This window comes from Tursiops truncatus, chromosome 2 (assembly GCF_011762595.2).
Source record: "Tursiops truncatus isolate mTurTru1 chromosome 2, mTurTru1.mat.Y, whole genome shotgun sequence".
Lineage (NCBI taxonomy): Eukaryota > Metazoa > Chordata > Mammalia > Artiodactyla > Delphinidae > Tursiops > Tursiops truncatus.
The window spans coordinates 148,563,717-148,583,044 of NC_047035.1; positions in this window are offsets into that span (position 1 = coordinate 148,563,717).

A 19,328-nucleotide genomic window follows, 5' to 3' on the forward strand; every position below is an offset into this window, starting at 1 on the left:
ATACTCATTATTATATATCGAAGAAAGAATATTTCCCTAAAATTCAAATCAAACATCATCTAGGCAGAATCTGTGATATTTCACTATCATATAATTTCTTCATCGTCATGTTGGAGAAACAATTTATTTTACCTAAATGATAGAGTCACTGTTTCTAACTCCTATTTTGGAATCATCAAATCATGAGTGAGTTGAAGCAACTTCAGGGTCAGGTTAGTTTATTTTCCCTTTTGGTGGTTGCTGGTTTTAAAATACTCATACCATTGAAAGATAGAATTAGATATTTTTCCTTACTGAAAAGCTATGACGCCCTATAATTTTTGTGGGTCTTTAACTAAACATTTTCCTTTTAGAATAGGTTTTCTTTTACAGAAATAATGTGACGATGATGTAGAAAGCACCTATATAGTCCATACCCAGTGGAGTAGATTACTATGGAAAATTTGTCATAGTTAATGAGCCAGTATTGATACATTATCATTAACTAAAACCCATACATTATTCAGAGTTCCTTAAATTTTTACATAATGTCCCTTTTCTGCTCCAGAATCCCATGAAAGACACCACATTACTTTAGTCCTTGTGCCTCCCAGGCTCTTCCTGGCTGACATTCTCAGACTTTCCTTTTTTGGGGATGATCTTGACAGTTTTAAGGAGTAATGGTCAGTATTTTGTAGAATGTACTAAATTGGGATTTATCTGATGTTTCACTCAGGAGTAGACTGGGATTAGGTGTCTTTAGGAGGAAGACCACGGAAGCGAAGTGTTATTCTCATCACACCATATGAAGGGTACCTGTGGTCAACAGGAAATTTCTGTCCATGCTGAGCTTGGACACATGACTGAATTACTGCACATCCAGCTTTTCCACTTTAAGTTGTTATTTTTACCTTCTTTCAATACTGTGTTACTTGGCAGGAAGTCACCATGGAGAGCACATGTGAGGAGTGGTGACCTATGTTCTACCTCCTTGGGGGTGGAGCATCAAATAAATATTAGGAATTCTTCTGCATGGGAGATTTATCTCCTCTTCCTCAGGTATTTATTTAATCTCTTATCTATAGCAGTGTGGACTCCTGGATATTGATTTTATATTTTGCATTATAATCTAATCAATACTACTATATTTCTTTTCTTGCTCAAATTGTTCCAGCTTTGGCCATGGCTCCTATGTCCCTTGAAAAACTCCATCATTGTGTGTCTTTAACACTGTCTTACTTTCTGGCACTATCAGCTGCTCCAGGCTCATGTTGTATATTTCCTCTCCTGGCCTGAAAACCGGCCATTTCTCCAAGAAGCCATGTCACTGGGGAATGGTAAGAAACCAGGATTTAATGTTTAGTGTGCTCATTGCTACTGGGAGTCACTGCTTACAGATCCTCCCAGCTGACAGAGCAAGGAAATATACATATGTGTGTTAACCAATGTATGCACACATACGGATAAATATAGATGTAATTATCTGTATCATAGTAATGTCTCCAATTCTATCCATTACTACATAGATTGTTCCAGCCTCCCCCCTTGCTTATCTGTAAACTCCCGCTCCAGTGATGAGAAAACTGGTGCCTACCATCCACCATCCAATTACTTAGCTGTTCAAATACTGTATACATGTGTAATGGTTTCAGAATTCCTCATTTGCACCCCTGTGGGAAAAAACCTTATCACCTAGAGTACCGTGAGTATGTACAGTTTCTTTTGCAGTTAGGCTTAGAGTCTACTCATTTCCAAATGACTTAAGTCAGCATTTTTCCCCCTCCCCCCCCCCCACCCCACCCAGTGAGATTGTTTCATGTCTATAATACAGTTAACTGTTTTGTCACATTCTGCATTCCACCCAGGGATGCCTCAACAGCTTAAGTTTACGTATTTCTTAATTTGCATACTTTGAGGCATTCTCTTTGGGTTGTAAAGTTCTGTGGGTTTTGCCAAATGCATCCTGCAATTTCTCCACCATTGCAGTATAATATAGAATAGCTTCATCACCCTGAAAAAATGCCTCTGTTTTACCAATACATCCACCACCCCAGTGAACACCTAGCAACAAATATCATTTTACCGTCTCTATAGTGGTGCCTTTTTCAGAACGCCCTATCAATGCCCTCATGCAGTATATAGCCTTTTTAGACTGGTTTCTTGCACTTCATTTCAGGTTCATTAACACCATGGCTTGATAGATCATTCCTTTTTACCACTGAATAATATCCCCTCTTATACGATAGTTTGATTATCCATTTCATAGTTTATCCACAGTTTGTTTATCCATTATCCTATTGAAGGGCATCTTGTTTGTTCCAGTTTCTGGTGATTATGAATAATGATGTTGATACTACAAGTATTTGTGTGCAAGGTTTTTTTCTTGAACGTAAGTTTCCAAATCAGGTGAGTAAATGCCTAGGAACTTGATCAATGTTCCTCAGTTCACATATGGTATGACTAAGCTTTGTAAGAACCCAGCAAAGTCTCCCACCATGACCATACTGTGTTTCCATCCTATGCTTGTGAAAATAAGGTATTATTTTTGTGTTGGTTGTGCTTTTTTGCCGTCAAAGTCCTTTTTTTTAATCAACACAACTCACATGTTATTAATTTATTTTAATAGTCAATATACCAAGATACAGTGACACTTTCTTTTCTCCTTCCGATAACCTGTTTGCAGTTCCTTTTTCTCCTCTCCTGCTGCTATTGTATTTTTTATAAAGGCAAGATATGTGAGAAGAGTGCAAGCATTTTTATATTTTTGTTTGTTTTTGCCTTACGAGTTCTGTTTCTATTTTCCTTTCCCAGCTGGAGCTGGTAGAGCTGTCTCTGTTCTGCTGTATTGATTCCAACCTGCCATCCTTTCTCCCTCCAGCAGATACCTCCTGTCAGGCCAAGAGCTGCAGAAATGGACTCTCTTAGCAGTTGATTAGGCTCAGTTAGATGGTCCAGTTCAGTGTCAGTCATGTTTAGATCTATGGGTTAGAAGAGCAGAATAAGGGAGCTATGGGCAGTCTCGGACCCCCTGAAGATGCAGATGAGGCTGAAATGGAGGTGATGCTATTTGAGGTTAAATGCCTTGTATTAGCACAAAAAATGTAAACAGTTCTTGTCTTTTTCTTGTCAGTTATCACCTTTTATCTATAGAAGTCACACATGAGAGAGTCAGAATGAATGTTCTTGTAAATGAGAATTGATTAAAAAGGCATTATTATGTAGAAGAAGTATCCTGTCCAAATGAAATTATAATTCAGAAAAATCTTCAGGAAGATGCTTATATTAAGGGCTGCCATTCATTGTGGAATATGTCTATGTTCTAGCAAATGAATATAGGGCAATATAAGTAGATGGTAGATAGATAGTAGTTAGACAGAAAGAAAAACAGATAATAGGTGATGGATAGAAATACAGATGATAGAAAGATATAGATAGAAAGATAGATAATAGATAGATATGTGATAGACAGATAGATAATAGATGAGAGAGAGACAGACAGAGAGAGCTGCATCTATTTTGCCAAACATTCTCATATAACACGTTCAGATACATGATATTAATATCCATTTTGTTGTTGAGGAAACTGAGGAGATGTAGAGAAGATGGGTCTATATCTAATAGGCAGCAGAATCATATTTAAATCCAGTCTTAAGGCTCTTCACCAACAATCCATAGTCTTGCAATTTTTAAATAATTGCATCCATTTATTAATTGACTGTTCAACATACTTTAATTTTATCACCAACTGGCAAGGTAAGCATTATCATCCTTCTTTCATACACGTGATCACAGACTCTCTGAGGTATTCATTGACCTGCTGTGATTCCGCAGCTAGGACAGGGGAGGTGGTACCTGCACCAGGTGGTCTCAGACTGTAGCCTGCAGTCCTGGCTGGTCCACCCTGTGCCCCCTCCTTCCAGCAGCCCCATCTGTGTTCCCCTCAGCCTCCCTCGCTCCCCTCCTGGCTTCAGAGCCATTTGCATCTTCTCTTGTTATCCATAAAATTGGATGTTGAACATTCTAGCTCCTGTCTTCCCAACATGAGTGAATTTCGCCTACAATCTTTTTTTTGTTTTTCTCAGAGCAATTAAGTCGATGTGCACTATGGTGATTGATGCGTGGTACTAAATCTCTTTTCTCGAGAGAGAGTTCTTTCTAGGAGTCGAGCTGAAAATAAATCTCATGACATAAGCAACATAAAACCTATCTAGGCAAGGGCTGTAGTGATTCTGAGAAGGAGCTGCGTGTCTCATAATCACATCAAAAGCCTGTGCAGAGAATAGTATTAAGATTAGACACTTTTCAGGTGTGGCTAGGATGATCAAAGGCTAGCTGACATGCTCTGCATCATATTTAGAAGGTAATGCTCTAAGTTTTGAGGTGATGAGGGAAAGTTATATATAATGCATGAGTGTCTGAACAAGATAACTGTAGGAAGCAGGTTGGGATAAATGGAGAGTCAGATGGACCATGAAGGTCAGATCCAGCTCGATGTTATGTGATAAGATAAGCAATTTGTTTTCATGTTTCTCTGTTTATCTTTCTCAGGACCACACTCAGCTACTCATGTCCCCGCAGCTACCTCCTTCTCTCAGGTGCATTCCCATCAATCCAATGGGTGTCAAGGTGTTAATAAGTTATAGTGCTTGATAAAAATCCTTCCTAAATGTCAGGTTTGCATTTGAGCTAGGAGCTTCCAGACAACAGGAAACAATTTGCTCAAGAAATTAAAAATTGACACCCACTCTGAGAAATGAACATTCTCCCCAGACAGAGAAGCCCCAGCCATTAAGAGCTTATACTCTAGTGGGAATCCCAGGAATTGAGTGTGAAGGAATATCTGCAAGTGGGGAGTTACAGAACGTGGTTTCATCACTAGAACATCCTCCCATCATCCCTTGCAAATGCTTGCCTTTCATGCCCAGGGAGATCTCATCCTAAGATTTATTTAAGCACATTTATATCTACTCCAGTCATTCAGGAGGAGGAAAATTGATGCACTTAAAAGAATCGGTTGTCATTCACAACAGAGTGGCTTTGGAGGACAGACACATCTAGATGGTGTCTCTTTTAATGCTGAATAGGCTTCTTCCAGATCCTATCATAAAATTCCAGGGTTAAAACATTAATGCCTGAAATGCTGCCTGGAAAAGATCACAGACTTGAATTCTGCTCCATAAAACCCTCTCTGATTCTACCCACATTTCTGGAAAGGCAGATAATCGCTGTCCTGTATCATTATGTTTCTCCATCTTCTGCCAACTCAAATGATTAGAGGCAATTCTGAAACTTTCTGTCCTATTGTTCCAACAGGTCTGGGAACAAATTTAGAAATACATTATGAACATCCATTTTCACATTCTCAAAGCTCTCTTCTTAACTGAGAAAACAAAGCAGCCGGTCCTCCTCTTTGTAAGGAGAGTTTGGGATTTGGATGAGGCTGAGGAGTTGGTATGTCATCCCTAAGGCCACATGCATATCCAGCTCTTTCATAGACGTGTCATAGGAGCAAAATGTGAACTCTGCAACCAAACCTGTGAATGTGGGTGGAGAAGGGGCAGAGCCATGGTGTTATAGATTCGGGATGTGGCCGCCCTGGCTGGGTGGAGCAAAGATATAAGGCCGGCTTAGGAAGCTGGAGGAGCAAAGAATGGATCTCTGGAGACCCTGCGTCAGACTCTCCTGCGGCAACGAGACCCCAACTAATAAATAATCAGAGAGTTAAGGTAAGATTAAACGGACCTCAAGGTGCATGGTTCATCTATGACACTTCATTACCTGATTTTCTACGTTGCTGTGTTTTCAAGGAGTGGTAAGTAAGGCTCCAGGAACACAATAGACCCACAACACCCCTCCTCTTTATACCTTTGAAGCTTGTCTGTTCATTCCTCACTTCTGTTTTCTGCCTTTCTTCCCTCGTCCACCTCTTTTGCTTTCCTTGCCTCACCTGTTTTTTCTTTACCTCGTTGTTTCCATCTTTTCTCTCTCTCTCCATCCTCCCTCTGTTGTCACTCCTCTTTCATCAACCCCCTCTTCCGCTGACCATCAATCACCGTATGAACATGGTCTCTATTTATCGAACCAAAAGTGATCGATGCTCTGTTATTTTGTTTCCATATTGTCCAGGCTATTTCTTTATTTTTTAAATTTTCTTTATTTTTTAATTGGAGTATAGTTGCTTTTCAATGTTGTGTTAGTTTCTACTGTACAGCAAAGTGAATCAGCTATGCGTATATAGATATATCTCCTCTATTTTTTGGATTTCCTTCCCATTTGGGTCGCCCAAGAGCACTGAGTAGAGTTCCCTGTGCTATACAGTAGATTCTCGCTAGTTATCTATTTTATACATAGTATCAGTAGTGTATATATGTCAGTCCCCATCTCCCAATTCATTCCACCACCACCCCCTGCTCTGTTACTTTTAGTATAAAAGAAATAAAATGCTTAAAGAAGGGAGAACACATTGGAAGTCAGGAAATTGGGGAGCCGACTCTGGTGAATGTTGCATTCAAGTTCTCACCAACTGTCTGAAAATAAACCTTATTGATAGCTTTTACTATTTCCATCGTCAGGCAAAGAGGCTGAGGTTTTTAGGAACTTGAGGAAGGACCCACAGCTCACAACTGGACAGAACTTCTGTTTTTTCAGGCTGTAAGTTACTTTTACTGTAGGTCTATGAGGCAGAAGATAAACCAGGAGGCCGCTGGATTGTGGTCTAAGCTTCACTGTATTTTTCTCCTCAGTGGAAAGTTGGGCTCATACATGTGAAATATATAATTTACTCAGAGGGCATGACCAAAGTTATGGTTGGGAAATTATGGAGTTTAGCCAAGGGGAACAGAGTCTGTCTGATCTCACTCATTATTTCATCTAGGACCGAGTCAGATAAGAAAATAGGTCCGTCATTTTTCTCAGCACATAGTACTATCATTTCTGAAATGGTGAGAGAGCTTAATTATAGAGCCAGTTCTCACGCATTTTACCTGTCTGTTCATTTTGATGCTCATTTAAAGCCTGCTGTTTCCTTAGCAACCTCTCTTTTCTTTTTTCCCTCCATTGTGTCTTATCAGTTAACGTACTGTTAAAAAAATGCTTTTAGAGAAAATTATAATTTATAACAATTTGTCTTGTTTAACAATAACCTGACCATTGTTGTCATTCTTTCCACAGTTAAAAGGGAACCAGGTAGCAAAGATGAATTATAAAGCGTGTTGATGATACCTCAAGAGGACGGTCAGCAGAGGGTAGAGGGCAAAATTACCTAACATGAATCCAGCCGGACTCTTCAAGACACCTCTGCTGTGTTTAGATGGCAGATGGTCGTGTGTGCAGAGCTCACAGTAAATCTGAGGTCATCCTTAGGGCTTGGTCAGCCCTGGTTGGGAGACAAAGGGCTGGGGGGTGGGAAGTACACCCTCAGGTCTCCCCGTCCTCGAAATCTTGGAAACCTGAGTTTCACAGGAGGTCTCCAACTTAATGTTACCTGGAAATGTTTGGTGGCCACAAGCTCTGTTCTCTAGTGTCTGCCACTTTCCAGCTGGTCTGCTCCCCTCACGTACTTGCTCTGTGTCACCCCAGGAAATGGGTGGGGGAGCGGGACAGCTCCAACCCGAGTCTCCAGCTCCTACGAGTGCCTTCTCCCTAATGAACCAAAGAGAAATGCCTCCCAGGAGGGTGACTGCCCTTGTGTTCCTGAATCCAAGTATGTGACTCCTTGTTCTGAAGCATCATTTTCTAGCACCTTGAGAATACAGCTTGGATCCATGTGTCATGTCAGTTGCACACGTATGAGTGTGGTTATGACAGTCTCTGTAACTTCATGTGGAGTAGCCATTCTGGGTTTCATGTAAGGTAGGGAAAGAATAGAGAAAGAAGTGAAAATGATTAAACACACACAGCTAAACTGCAGGATGGACATCTGATGGAGGTGAGAAGCAAGAGGAATAGTCACGACCAAAGGCATCTTCAAGTGAAGAAGGATGCCTCCTCTTGGGGTTGACTGGCAAATATTAATGATCCCTCAATTCAAACAAATGAATAACTAAGACTCGCCCATTGTTTACCACTGTCATCCTGCAGATCTTCTAAGAAATGGCTGTGTCCGTCCTTTCTCCAGAGAAGAATAAGATGATCCTCAGTTGATGGTTCCCGAAGAGCTCATGAGTCATCACACCCCTTCTTCTACCTCTACAGCACTAGATGAGCAGTTTTCCATTCACTTGGCCTCGACTGCTGCTGTTGCTGGATGAAGGAAAAGGATGCCACTTAATATCTGAAACCGCAGCCCGAATTTCTTATTTGCATAAGCCAGGGAGAGCTTTGCCTGGGAAACCCAGACTCTCAGAGCAAACCAAGGAGCTGACCTTGCACAGGGATTTTGGCAGTGTGGAGGGCAGATGTTACTGGATTTTCAGAGGCACAGGTCTTTAGAAACTGGTTAACCTTTTAGCTGTAAAAGTTATTGGCCTGCATCTGTTGTCAGTTGAGTAACTTTAAGGAAAAAGGGACCCTCTTTGATTGGCTGGCTTTCAGGAGTGATCACTGAAGCAAGTTTTACAAACTAGGAGTTGTTTTCTGTATGTCCCTGCAACATTGTATGTTTCAAGACGTATTATGCTATTCCTTTTATATGAAAAATTATTTGTAACACACACAAAATATTTGAGCCTTCCTTTCTTAATAGGAATAAAGTTTTTTCCCAAATGTTTTATTGTTGTTAACTCTGCTATAATAAACCCCAGTGTGCTACTCTATACAACCTAATGATTTTCTTTAGCTGAATTCTTAAAATTGGAATTACTAGGCCAAGTAATATAAAAAGTTTGATGGCCCCCATGTACAAATCTGCACATGTAGTTTACATATCTTTCTAATTTTTTTTTGGAAATAATTATAGATTTACAGGAAGTTGCAAAAATGTACTGGGAGGTTCCAAGTACCTTTCACTCGATTTCCCCCAATGACCAATGGTAATACCGTGAATAACTACGATACGGTATCAAAACCAGGAACTGGACATTGGTGTAATCCACAGAGCTTATTAAGATTTATTCATTTTTATATGCACTCATTTGTCATGTGAGTTTAGTTTTATGCAATTTTATCACATGTGTAGATTTGTGTAATCACCTACACAATTAAGACACAGAACTGCTCCAGCATCACAAGGCTCCCTTTGTAGTCACATCCCTCTCCATCTCATTGCAACCTCTAATCTGTCCTCCATCTCTACAATTTTGTTATCTCAAGAACGTTATATGACTGGACTTATGCAATAACACTTGGAGATCAACTTTCTTTGCTCAGCATAGTTCCCGTGAGATCCGTCCAAGTTGTTTGTACCACAATTGGTCTAACCCTTCGCCACCGAAGAGCATTTGTGTTTTTCCAGTTTTTTCTTATTCTGAATAAAGCTTCTGGGAACGTTCACGTGCAGGTTTTTGTGTGAGTGTAAGTTTTCATTTCTCTGGAATAACTGAACAAGAGGGCAAACGCTGGGGTATGTGGTAAGTGCACGTTTAGTACTTTCTACAAGGCTGTGCCTTTTTTTTTTTTTTTTTTTTTTTTTTTTGCGGTACGCGGGCCCCTCACTGCTGCGGCCTCTCCCGTTGCGGAGCACAGGCTCCGGACGCGCAGGCTCAGCGGCCATGGCCCACGGGCCCAGCCGCTCCGCGGCATGTGGGATCTTCCCAGATCGGGGCACGAACCCGCGTCCCCTGCATCGGCAGGCGGACTCCCAACCACTGCGCCACCAGGGAAGCCCATAGCTTCACTTTTTATCCTTTATACAGGATCTTCCTCACAGTAAAAGCTTTAAACTTTGATAAAGTCTAATGTGTCAATTTTCTGATTTTTAGTGTCAAGTCTAAAAACTTTGCCTAGACTTAGGTTCTGAATGTTCTCCCTGATGTGTTTTTTTTCCTATAAGGGTCATAGTTGTATATTTTACATTTACATTTTGAGTTTATTTTTGTACAAAGTGTGAAATTTAGCTTGAGTTTCTCCTTTTCTTTCTTTTTTTTTTTTTTTTTTTGCCTTCATATGTCCAATTGCCCCAGCACCATTTATTGAAAAAAGCCATCTTTTCTCCATTCTTTTGCATCTCTGTCAATAATCAATTGGGTATATTTGCTTGGTCTGTTGGGGGATTTTGACTCATATTTATAAGTTTTTCTATAGCTATTTTTCTGTTCAAATCTAACATACCTGGAGTCAATTTTAGTCATTAATATTTCTCTGGGAAATTGTTTATTCCACCTAGAATTTTAAAATCTACTTTATAAAATTAAAATCCAAAAACATTTTGATCTTTTTAGTATATATTTATGACTTTGAACAATGTATAAAATTTACGTAATCATCACCACAGTCAAGATACGGAAAGTTTAATCATACCCCCAAATTCTCCGTGACACTGCTCCTTTGTAAAAGACCTGTCCCCAAGAATTAACCTCTGGTAACCATGAGTCTGCTTTCCTTTCTGATGGCTGTGGTTTTTCCAAATGCCACATAAATGGAATCATACCTTATTCAGACTTTAGAGTCTGGCTTCTTTCACTTAACACAGTGTATCTGAGAGCTGGAAACACAACTGCTGTGTCAATCATCTTTACCTGGAAACCGGAAGGTAAACATAAATGTTTCATATTTGCCAGATATTTACTAATTTCTCTCCATATATGAGTTTAATTTTCTTCTCTATCATGGTGGCAAAATATCTGTTTTCCAGTCCCTTTACTGAAAATGGTTAGCATCATTTAAATCCTTTCCAATCTGCAAAGGTGTTAATTTGTAGAAATAGTTTCTCTCAAATCCCAACTTCGTACATTCCACTTATTATCAAACCGGTCATTTGAGTTCCTACATTCCTTTTCCCAAGTTCAGTCTGACAGTGGCTCACTCTTCAATTAAATTCTTTCTCTTAGGAGTCAGCTCATTTAAAATTTTTATTTCTCAACTGTGAGCTGAATCGTCAAGCAGATTGCTTTCTGATTCAATTTATTAGAGGAACTGTAGAAAAATAACGCCTTCTGCTTCCCTGGTTCATGTCTTATTTCATAAGCCATTTTCATGTGTCATTGCAAAATACTGAACCTATTTCTTACATATCTGGTGGCTATAAATAAACTATGGAAAAAAAGAGGAGATATTCACTGACAAGCCTAAAAGGAAAATCTTATACTTGACGTGTTAGCTTTAAGAAGAATAAAGACGTTTTAAAATGCTGTTAAACACTACGGTTCACACTGAGTGTGCAGAAAAAACATGAATATAAGATTGCCAAGAATGAAAATACATACTCAAATGTATATAAATTGAACTCATACATGAGTATCCCAACAGACTCAAATATCAGATTATTCAGAGTGAAAGGTTGAGAAGAAACCTGAATATTACAATAAAAACGATTTTACAACTGTCCTGGTTTGAATAGTGTCCCTCAAATATCCACCCGGAATCTGTGAATGTGACTTTATTTGGAAGTAGATCGTTGAAGATGTAATCAAGTTGATAAGTTCATACTGGATTTGGATGGACCCTAATCCAATGACTAGTTTTCTTATAATAAAATGAAATTAGACGACGACAGGCTCACAGGGAGAAGGTGGGTGATGAGAGGCAGAGATTGGGGTGATGCATCTCCAAGTCAAAGAAAGCCAAGGACTGCTGGCAGCCACCAGAAGCTGGAAGAGGCAGGGCAGGATTCTTCCCTAGAGCCCCGAGGGGCACCATGGCTTGCTGACACCCTGGCTTTAGGGTTCTAGCTTTCAGACCGGAGAAAGTAAATTCCCCTTATTTTAAGCCATATTGTTTGTGCTAACTTGTTATAGCAGCCACAGGAAACACATCCAGTGACTGTGTTCCCAAGTTACTCTGTAATTCATTGGAAATATATATATATATAATGAAAACACACACAAACAGGTAAATGGCATGTGATGATCTCTGATTCCAGGGCATATTTCCTAGCCTTGAGTCCATTCAGAGTTTCCTTGATTACACAGAGTTTGTGGAACACTTCCTCTGATTTCAAGCAGAAAGTCACAGAGAAGGTGGTAATATCTTCAGGGAACAGTCTTGAAGCAAATTGAGGAAACTGGGAAATGGGTCCTCATCCCACAATTCTGACTACTCTATCTGTGAAGTCACTCTTCCACACTGTAGAAGTGAGCAGTCACAGACTTCTAGAACCTTAGAGCTGAACGTGTCATTTAATCCACATCTCTGGTTCTACTCTGAAGGAGTATTTTTCCCACTACATTCATGTGCCTGTCCACAGAGCAAGCTGATCTATTCCAAATGTTTGAGTTGCCTGCTAACAACCTGACCCAGAATTTATACAATTCAACATCCATGGGCAATTTCCTAGTGTTCTTAAGGGTGAGGTGAGAATGAGTAAAAAATGGAATGAAAAACTTGGGACTTCTCAAATGAGAACAAACGCAAATTCTAGAATTGGAGAGTTAGAATGAATTGTATCGTTGGCTATTGAGTAAATAGAAGTGCAAAAAGAAGCTGAATTCGCCATTGATGGTACGAAGTAAAAGGTGACAAAGATGGGTGACTGAGGTTAAAGGAAACTGCTAACGATGATGAATGCCCAGAGCCTGGCAAAGGTGAGAAGTAGAAGATGCGAGGTCAGGAGCGAAAGGTCAAGGTTGGAATGAAATAATACTGGAGGCTTGTAAGTGCTAGGAGTGTGGAAGGGTCACTTGCCCAGGGGGCCTACAACCGTGTTACATCAAGAGACAAGGAGTTCCATCAGGACGTACTCCGATGTCTCTCTCTTCCCCACCTCCTCAGTCTTCTTTGGCTCAGCTGTCATAATTCCATCTACCCAGGGAGCCCAGATGGTACAGTCTGCAGGATTCAGCCTCCCCGGTCATGGAACATGGCCCAGAAGGAAAGAGAATGGATCCGAAATAGCAAACAGAATAACCAGCCACATGTGTATTCATTTACTCAAATTAGATTTAAGTAAGACTGCATTGGTCCACATTTACCCTGATCTCTTCCAGGGTAAGGATTGAATCTTAATCATATTTGCAACCACAGTTCCCAAGACAGTGTCTGACAAGTAGTAACAGCCTAGATTATATTAATCGAATTCTTATTATGAACCAGATTTCCTTGTGAAGTACGTTATCTATTGCACATTATCTTCTTTGATTCAAATAATTCTCTATAAGTAGCTACTATGGTACTATTAATGCCTAAAATAATTTAAATATAATACACAAAGCTTGCTATATGCCAGACATTCCTTCTAATGTATACTCCCCAATACGGCAGGCAGGAGCTATTGAGCACTTAGATGTGACCAAATCCAAATTAAATGTGCCCAAAGTGTAAAACACCTGCTAAGTTTTAAAGACTATGAAAAAAAGAGTGTAAAATATCTCATAATATTTTTATATTGATTACATTTTGTATATATTGTGTGAAAATAAAATATATGATTAAAACTCATTTCACCCATTTATTTTTACTTTGTTAATGTGGCTACTAGAAAACTTAAAAGAAATAAGTGATTCACATGTGCGGTTTTCATCATATTTTTGTTGGAAAGAGCTGCTCTCAGTGATTTAGAGAGACATCAAGAGGCAGGAACTGGATTTGAACCTAGGTCTCCTGACTCAAGAGGTCACAGCTTAACTACCACGCTATGCAGTGTCTAAATTAACCTACCATCTTGAAAGCCTACCACGTATCAGCCACCATACTATTTACTTCATGTGTCATGCTCTGAAGAAATCTGCATGGTAGTTATTATTACCCCAAACAGGAAAAAAGTCTAATTTCAATGTAACACACTCTCAACTACAAAACCAGTAAGCAGGGAACTAAAACACAAATGCAAAATGCATTACAAAATCCATGGTCTTTTTAAAAACATATTATTTTTTTTTGGCTGTGTTGGGTTTTCGTTGCTGTGCATGGGCTTTCTCTAGTTGAGGCGAGCGGGGGCTACTCTTTGTTGCGGTGCACAGGCTTCTCATTGCGGTGGCTTCTCCTGTTGCCGATCATGGGCTCTAGGTTCCCGGGCGTCAGTAATTGTGGCATGCAGGCTCAGTAGTTGTGTCTCAGAGCTCTAGAGCGCAGGCTCAGTAGTTTGGTGCACTGGCTTAGTTGCTCCACAGCATGTGGGATCTCCTCGGACCAGGGATTGAACCCGTGTCCCCTGCATTGGCAGGCGGATTCTCAACCATTGCACCACCAGGGAAGTCCCCGAAATCCATGGTCTTGAGCACCACTTTATAGGACCTTCTTGGTATGAATGTTTCAAAAATAAAGTACAAACATGTTGAAATCTCAGAGACAAAAATAGATAACAGTTTGTGAATACACTCAACACGCTGAATTATGGAGACACCAAATAACTTATTCTATAATGGGGCATGATTAGCACTATGCAGAATTTCTCATCCATGAACTGGTAGATTAAGAGATGTTAATAAGGAAATCTACATGATGAATAGCAGGATGGAAACACCTAGTTGACCATCAATCACCGAGTATTCACCACATATGAGAAGCATCCGTTATGCGGCCAACAGAAGCTTGCACACATTCACGCTCACAAACACACACAACCCCTGCAAATCTGGGGGCTGATCTCTCCACCACAAGAGACAACTGAATGGTAAAGGGGAAAGATTGAGAGCACTACACACCACACAATTTGCTCACTGATCAGAAATCTGCAAGAGGTGATGATTTATGCAGGAAGCATAACAAACATCGATAATTAAGTCCTTTTCAATCATCTTTTATATATAGAAATTAAAAACTGTACACAGAATCAAAATCTGGGAATAGCCTTCCCTAGGATACTGCAATACTAGAAGAATGGCAGAAATTAATTTTGCAGCATATTCCCCATATTTTTCCTTTTTTTTCCTTATGTTGTGGTTGTCTATTTTTCATGTGAACTCTGTTTCCGCACAATCTTTGTGTACCTAGAATAGAAATATTTTCCAGAATAGAAGTACTTTCCAGAAATACTTTTTCTCTTTTAATTTGCAAGAACTATTTCTGTAAATTATTGTTCAATCAAAATAAATGTGTTTGTCATTAGCTTCAAAACAAAGAAATCCACTGTTTATGGATGAATTTTAGTATCTGGACGATATTTCATGAATGATGTCCTTCATGTGTGTGACAATGACACACAATATAATTGCAAATTTTATCTTGAAGGTTTTGGGGACATTGCAGTGGTAGAATGCAGAGAAGGATAAAGAAGGACACCATAGAGCATTTAGGAAAGAAAGACCTAAATTCCCACCTGCACCAACAGACATAGATCATAATAATATTTCTGGTAAATTTTAGAACATTTTTTGAGCTCATCACTCAAATGAAGCCAAACGTTATGAAACCAGATGTTGAATAAAGAACAGTTTGTTGTTTGATGCTAGAATCATGCCTAGATTCTAAATGTGTGCATTCTGAACTGGTCTGATCCATCGGAGGCCATAAAAACTACGACCATTCTCCCTGCCCTGGGTTTTGCAATGCCGAGGCTTGTTTACTTTCAATACATCCCCAGCTGGAAACTCGGTAACAGAAATCATTTCCTCTCTCCCTTTTCCTTCTGTAAAGCATATGGCCTAATCTATCCTGTGAAAGCTCCAATTTATTTTAGCATTCATGAACCTTCATGACTAATTTCCTGAGCCACACTCTAATTACTTTAATTCTATACTGCTGGAGAGAATTTGAAAACAGGACTTCTTTAGAAGAAAATTAACTTATATAATGAGTGAAGAGATAAATCATATTAGCTCTAATTAAAGTGTATTAACATTTTGGTTGCATATGAATAAAAATCAGACACAATGAAAGCAGGTTTCTCATAAAGAGTCAATTTATGGAGATTTATGAAGATTTTAGGAACTTGCAAAATTTCATTACTTAACATCTCTATTAAGATCTTTACAAGCATGCATAATGAAAAGCCTAATAAAAGATTTAATAAATGGACTTTTGCTTAAAGTCACACTGATTCAGTGCAAGCAGAAGTGTTAAACCCATAATGGAGATGAAAACGATAATTGTCAATTTAAAAATACATCTGCTGTCTGCATGGTGAGCAATGCAAACGTAGAAAATCAGAGTTAGGAAGTCAGAGAACTAACTTCCATCAAAGTAATTGCAGTTTCTCCTTGTGTTCTAAGAGAGTAACTACTATGAAACTATACTTCAAATCCTTCTCTTGTGCATTAATATAAGATCTTCTAGCTCTCTCTGTGTGTCTAAAATGACTGTTCAACACAAACAGTAAACTTCCAGGTAACCTTATTTAAATTAAACTTCCAGGTAACCTTATTTAATTTAACCTTATTTAAATTAAACCTTATTTAAATTAAACTTATATTAATTTATATTAAATGAAACAGAATTCGATTCTTTTCCCAAAAAATAAAAGGTTCTTTCTCTAAACTTATACAACAGCACTGCCCAATCATTTAATTTTCAATATTGCTCCTGAATGGCTCATAAAGAAGATACTCTCAAATTAAATCACAGAGAAGTACATTGCCTATAAAAATGCCCAGGGAGCATCAGAGTCTGTGGGTCTGATTTGGAGATAAGATTGCAACCAGCAATTACCACGTTGCTCCCCAGTTTCCCAGGAAGCACATGCCCCACTTAGCCTGGCATTCAGAACCGACTGCCCTCCATCAGCCACTGGCACTTTTATCCTTAACTGTTTACATTTCCATGGGCATGAACATATCAGAGTCGGTCTTATTTTTCTCTGTCATCCACACACATCACTCTTTACAACTACTATATATATATATATATATATATATATATATATATATATATATATATATAAAATTGTCAAATAACATGCCATCATATAAAGCATATAAACTCTACAGCCATAGAGAAAACAGTTAGCTTCACTCTACAACAAAACATGTACTTGTAGATTATCAAACAATAAGGATATGTATTTTAGTAGAGAATATGCAGGAGTAAAGTTTGTGGAAATATATTCCAGTTTCAGGTTTACTGCACTGGTAATTTGGTATTGCAAACAACTATATTCTCACGTAGTGTTTAGTTATTCCTTTACAGAGGGTAGAAGTGACAGTGCTTTCAGTAGCCAACCTCTCATTTTCACATGTGCCATCTCTCAAATTCCTTGAAAATATTTATTGAATTGAGGTTTAAAAACTCGGAATTGTATTGCTATAGACACCAGAGAAAGAAGAAATCAGATAACAGAATTTCCAGAGAACTCAGAGAATAAATGGCTATTTAAAAGCAGAGAGAAGGGAGAGGTATTTTAAAAGAAAGACAAGAAAAAATAACGAATGGAGGTTTTCTGATAGTGTGATGGGAAAAAAACATCCTAAACAATCCTAACGCAGCAAAACAAGTATAACTCTGAACAGGACATACATTTTAAAAGATATAGGTAGATAGACAGGTAGATAGATAGATAGATAGACAGACAGATAAAGGCTTAATTAAGATGCTCATAAATTTAGGGAAAGAAAGGTAGAAAGCCAGAGAGATAAAAACGTAATAGGATAGCAGCTTCTGCAGAGGGATCCTTGGTGTGATGTTACTATCCCAGGTCTCCTCAGGGTATAGCCTCCGCAGCAGACAGGAGCAGGGCACCTGTTACCCAAAGAGCTTCACTCTAATGTTTAAAGGCTACATAAAGCCAGTCTCACACCGATTTGAGACCTGAAAATACACAGCCTCCATGTTATGTAAAGCCTCAAATTATAAAATTATTTCTAAGTGATAATTGACCTATTTTAAAATGATCCTAAGTTTATACTGGACAGAAGCAAAAGCATATATTTTAGAGAAATATGCCTTCAATCAATGATCCAAGTGTTTCCAAAGATAAAGTGCCGTTGAAAATGAACTTCAGAGAAACACATATGTACACACAAACCCAAGAAAATAAAGCAGTATTCGTAAGAACTAGAAGAGCCATAACCAGGAAAATAACACACACAAAAATGTATGAGGACTATGAGATACAAATTATAAACTAAGCACAAATGATAAAGGAAAGGACGGGTAGGTTCAGCAATATTCAAATTAGAAAATTTTATTTATCAAAAACATACAGGGTCACATATCTTGTTTAAAAAATAGCACACTTCCCCTATGATAAACAGTATTCTTCTACATTATTTTCTAAAATATTTAAAAGTTTGCCATTCATATTTATGTCTCCAGCTTACCTGGAATTGATTTTTATATAAGGTGTTGAGACCTAATTTCATATCTCTTTAGTTGTAAAAACAAGGTATCCTTTCTGGATTTGATCATCAGAAAAGAGTCCATAAAAATAAATTCATGACAAATACATTCTGCTTTTTACTCTTTTTTTGTGTATTTTAGAATACTTCAGATTCATATATTTGCAGTAACAAGAGAGAAAATGGAAAAGCCTCAGACAGATTTGAAAGATAATCGGGGAATCATACAAAGATTAGATTTTCAATGAGAGTAAAGTAGACTTTTATGGGTAGAAAGGCTTTTAAAAAAGAGATAAAATAGACCCTGTTTTGTTATCAAGGTCAGATTTTCTCTGAGAACAGTGGGCTCCATATAGCAGGCATTTTGTCTTACTCAAATTCGTAACCACAGACTTTGTACAGTGCTAGGAATGTACTAGTTACACAGTAATTGTAAGTTGAGTAAGTTAAGAAATAAGCTTGACGTCATACCATACTCTTAAAGATGTTGACATGTCTACTTGGTCATCACGGTTGGCTAAGATTTAGGTGTTGGTGTATAGAGCACTCCACTGGTATTGACAGACGGGTACTTCTTGGGTTTGCTCCTACAGTTCCCGGGCATCTCTGGGCACCAGGATGCAATGTCTGACCCCTGTGTCAGAAGCTCATTTGAGGAAAGAGTCAGTGAGACTTAGAAGCACCAAATTCAGTCCATGGACACATCCTCCCCAGCAGGTGCTTTATACAAGGCTAGTGTTAACTCTTGCTATTAATAGTCTTACTCAAGACCGTGTGACAGAAAATAGATGCACCCCTGGAGACACAAACACACTCACAGTGCAATTATTTTCCATCTTTTTGTGTATGTATCTTGAAAGAAATTTATCATTGGTTGTCACTTGTTAATTTTCCATTTAAGGTGATCACTCTATTACCTAACTTGTCAAAACCTTGTCACGTGTCACAGTGTGCCTTTGGGAACTCTTCTTAGTCTATCCAGCCAAAGGGTGGAACCAGTGCTTCTTTCATTCTTGTTCTTTATGGGAAGATGGGAGCAATGAACTAATCAGGGCTCTATTCCTCGTACTGACAGTATCCTTGATGGAAATGAAAATGGTCTGTTCT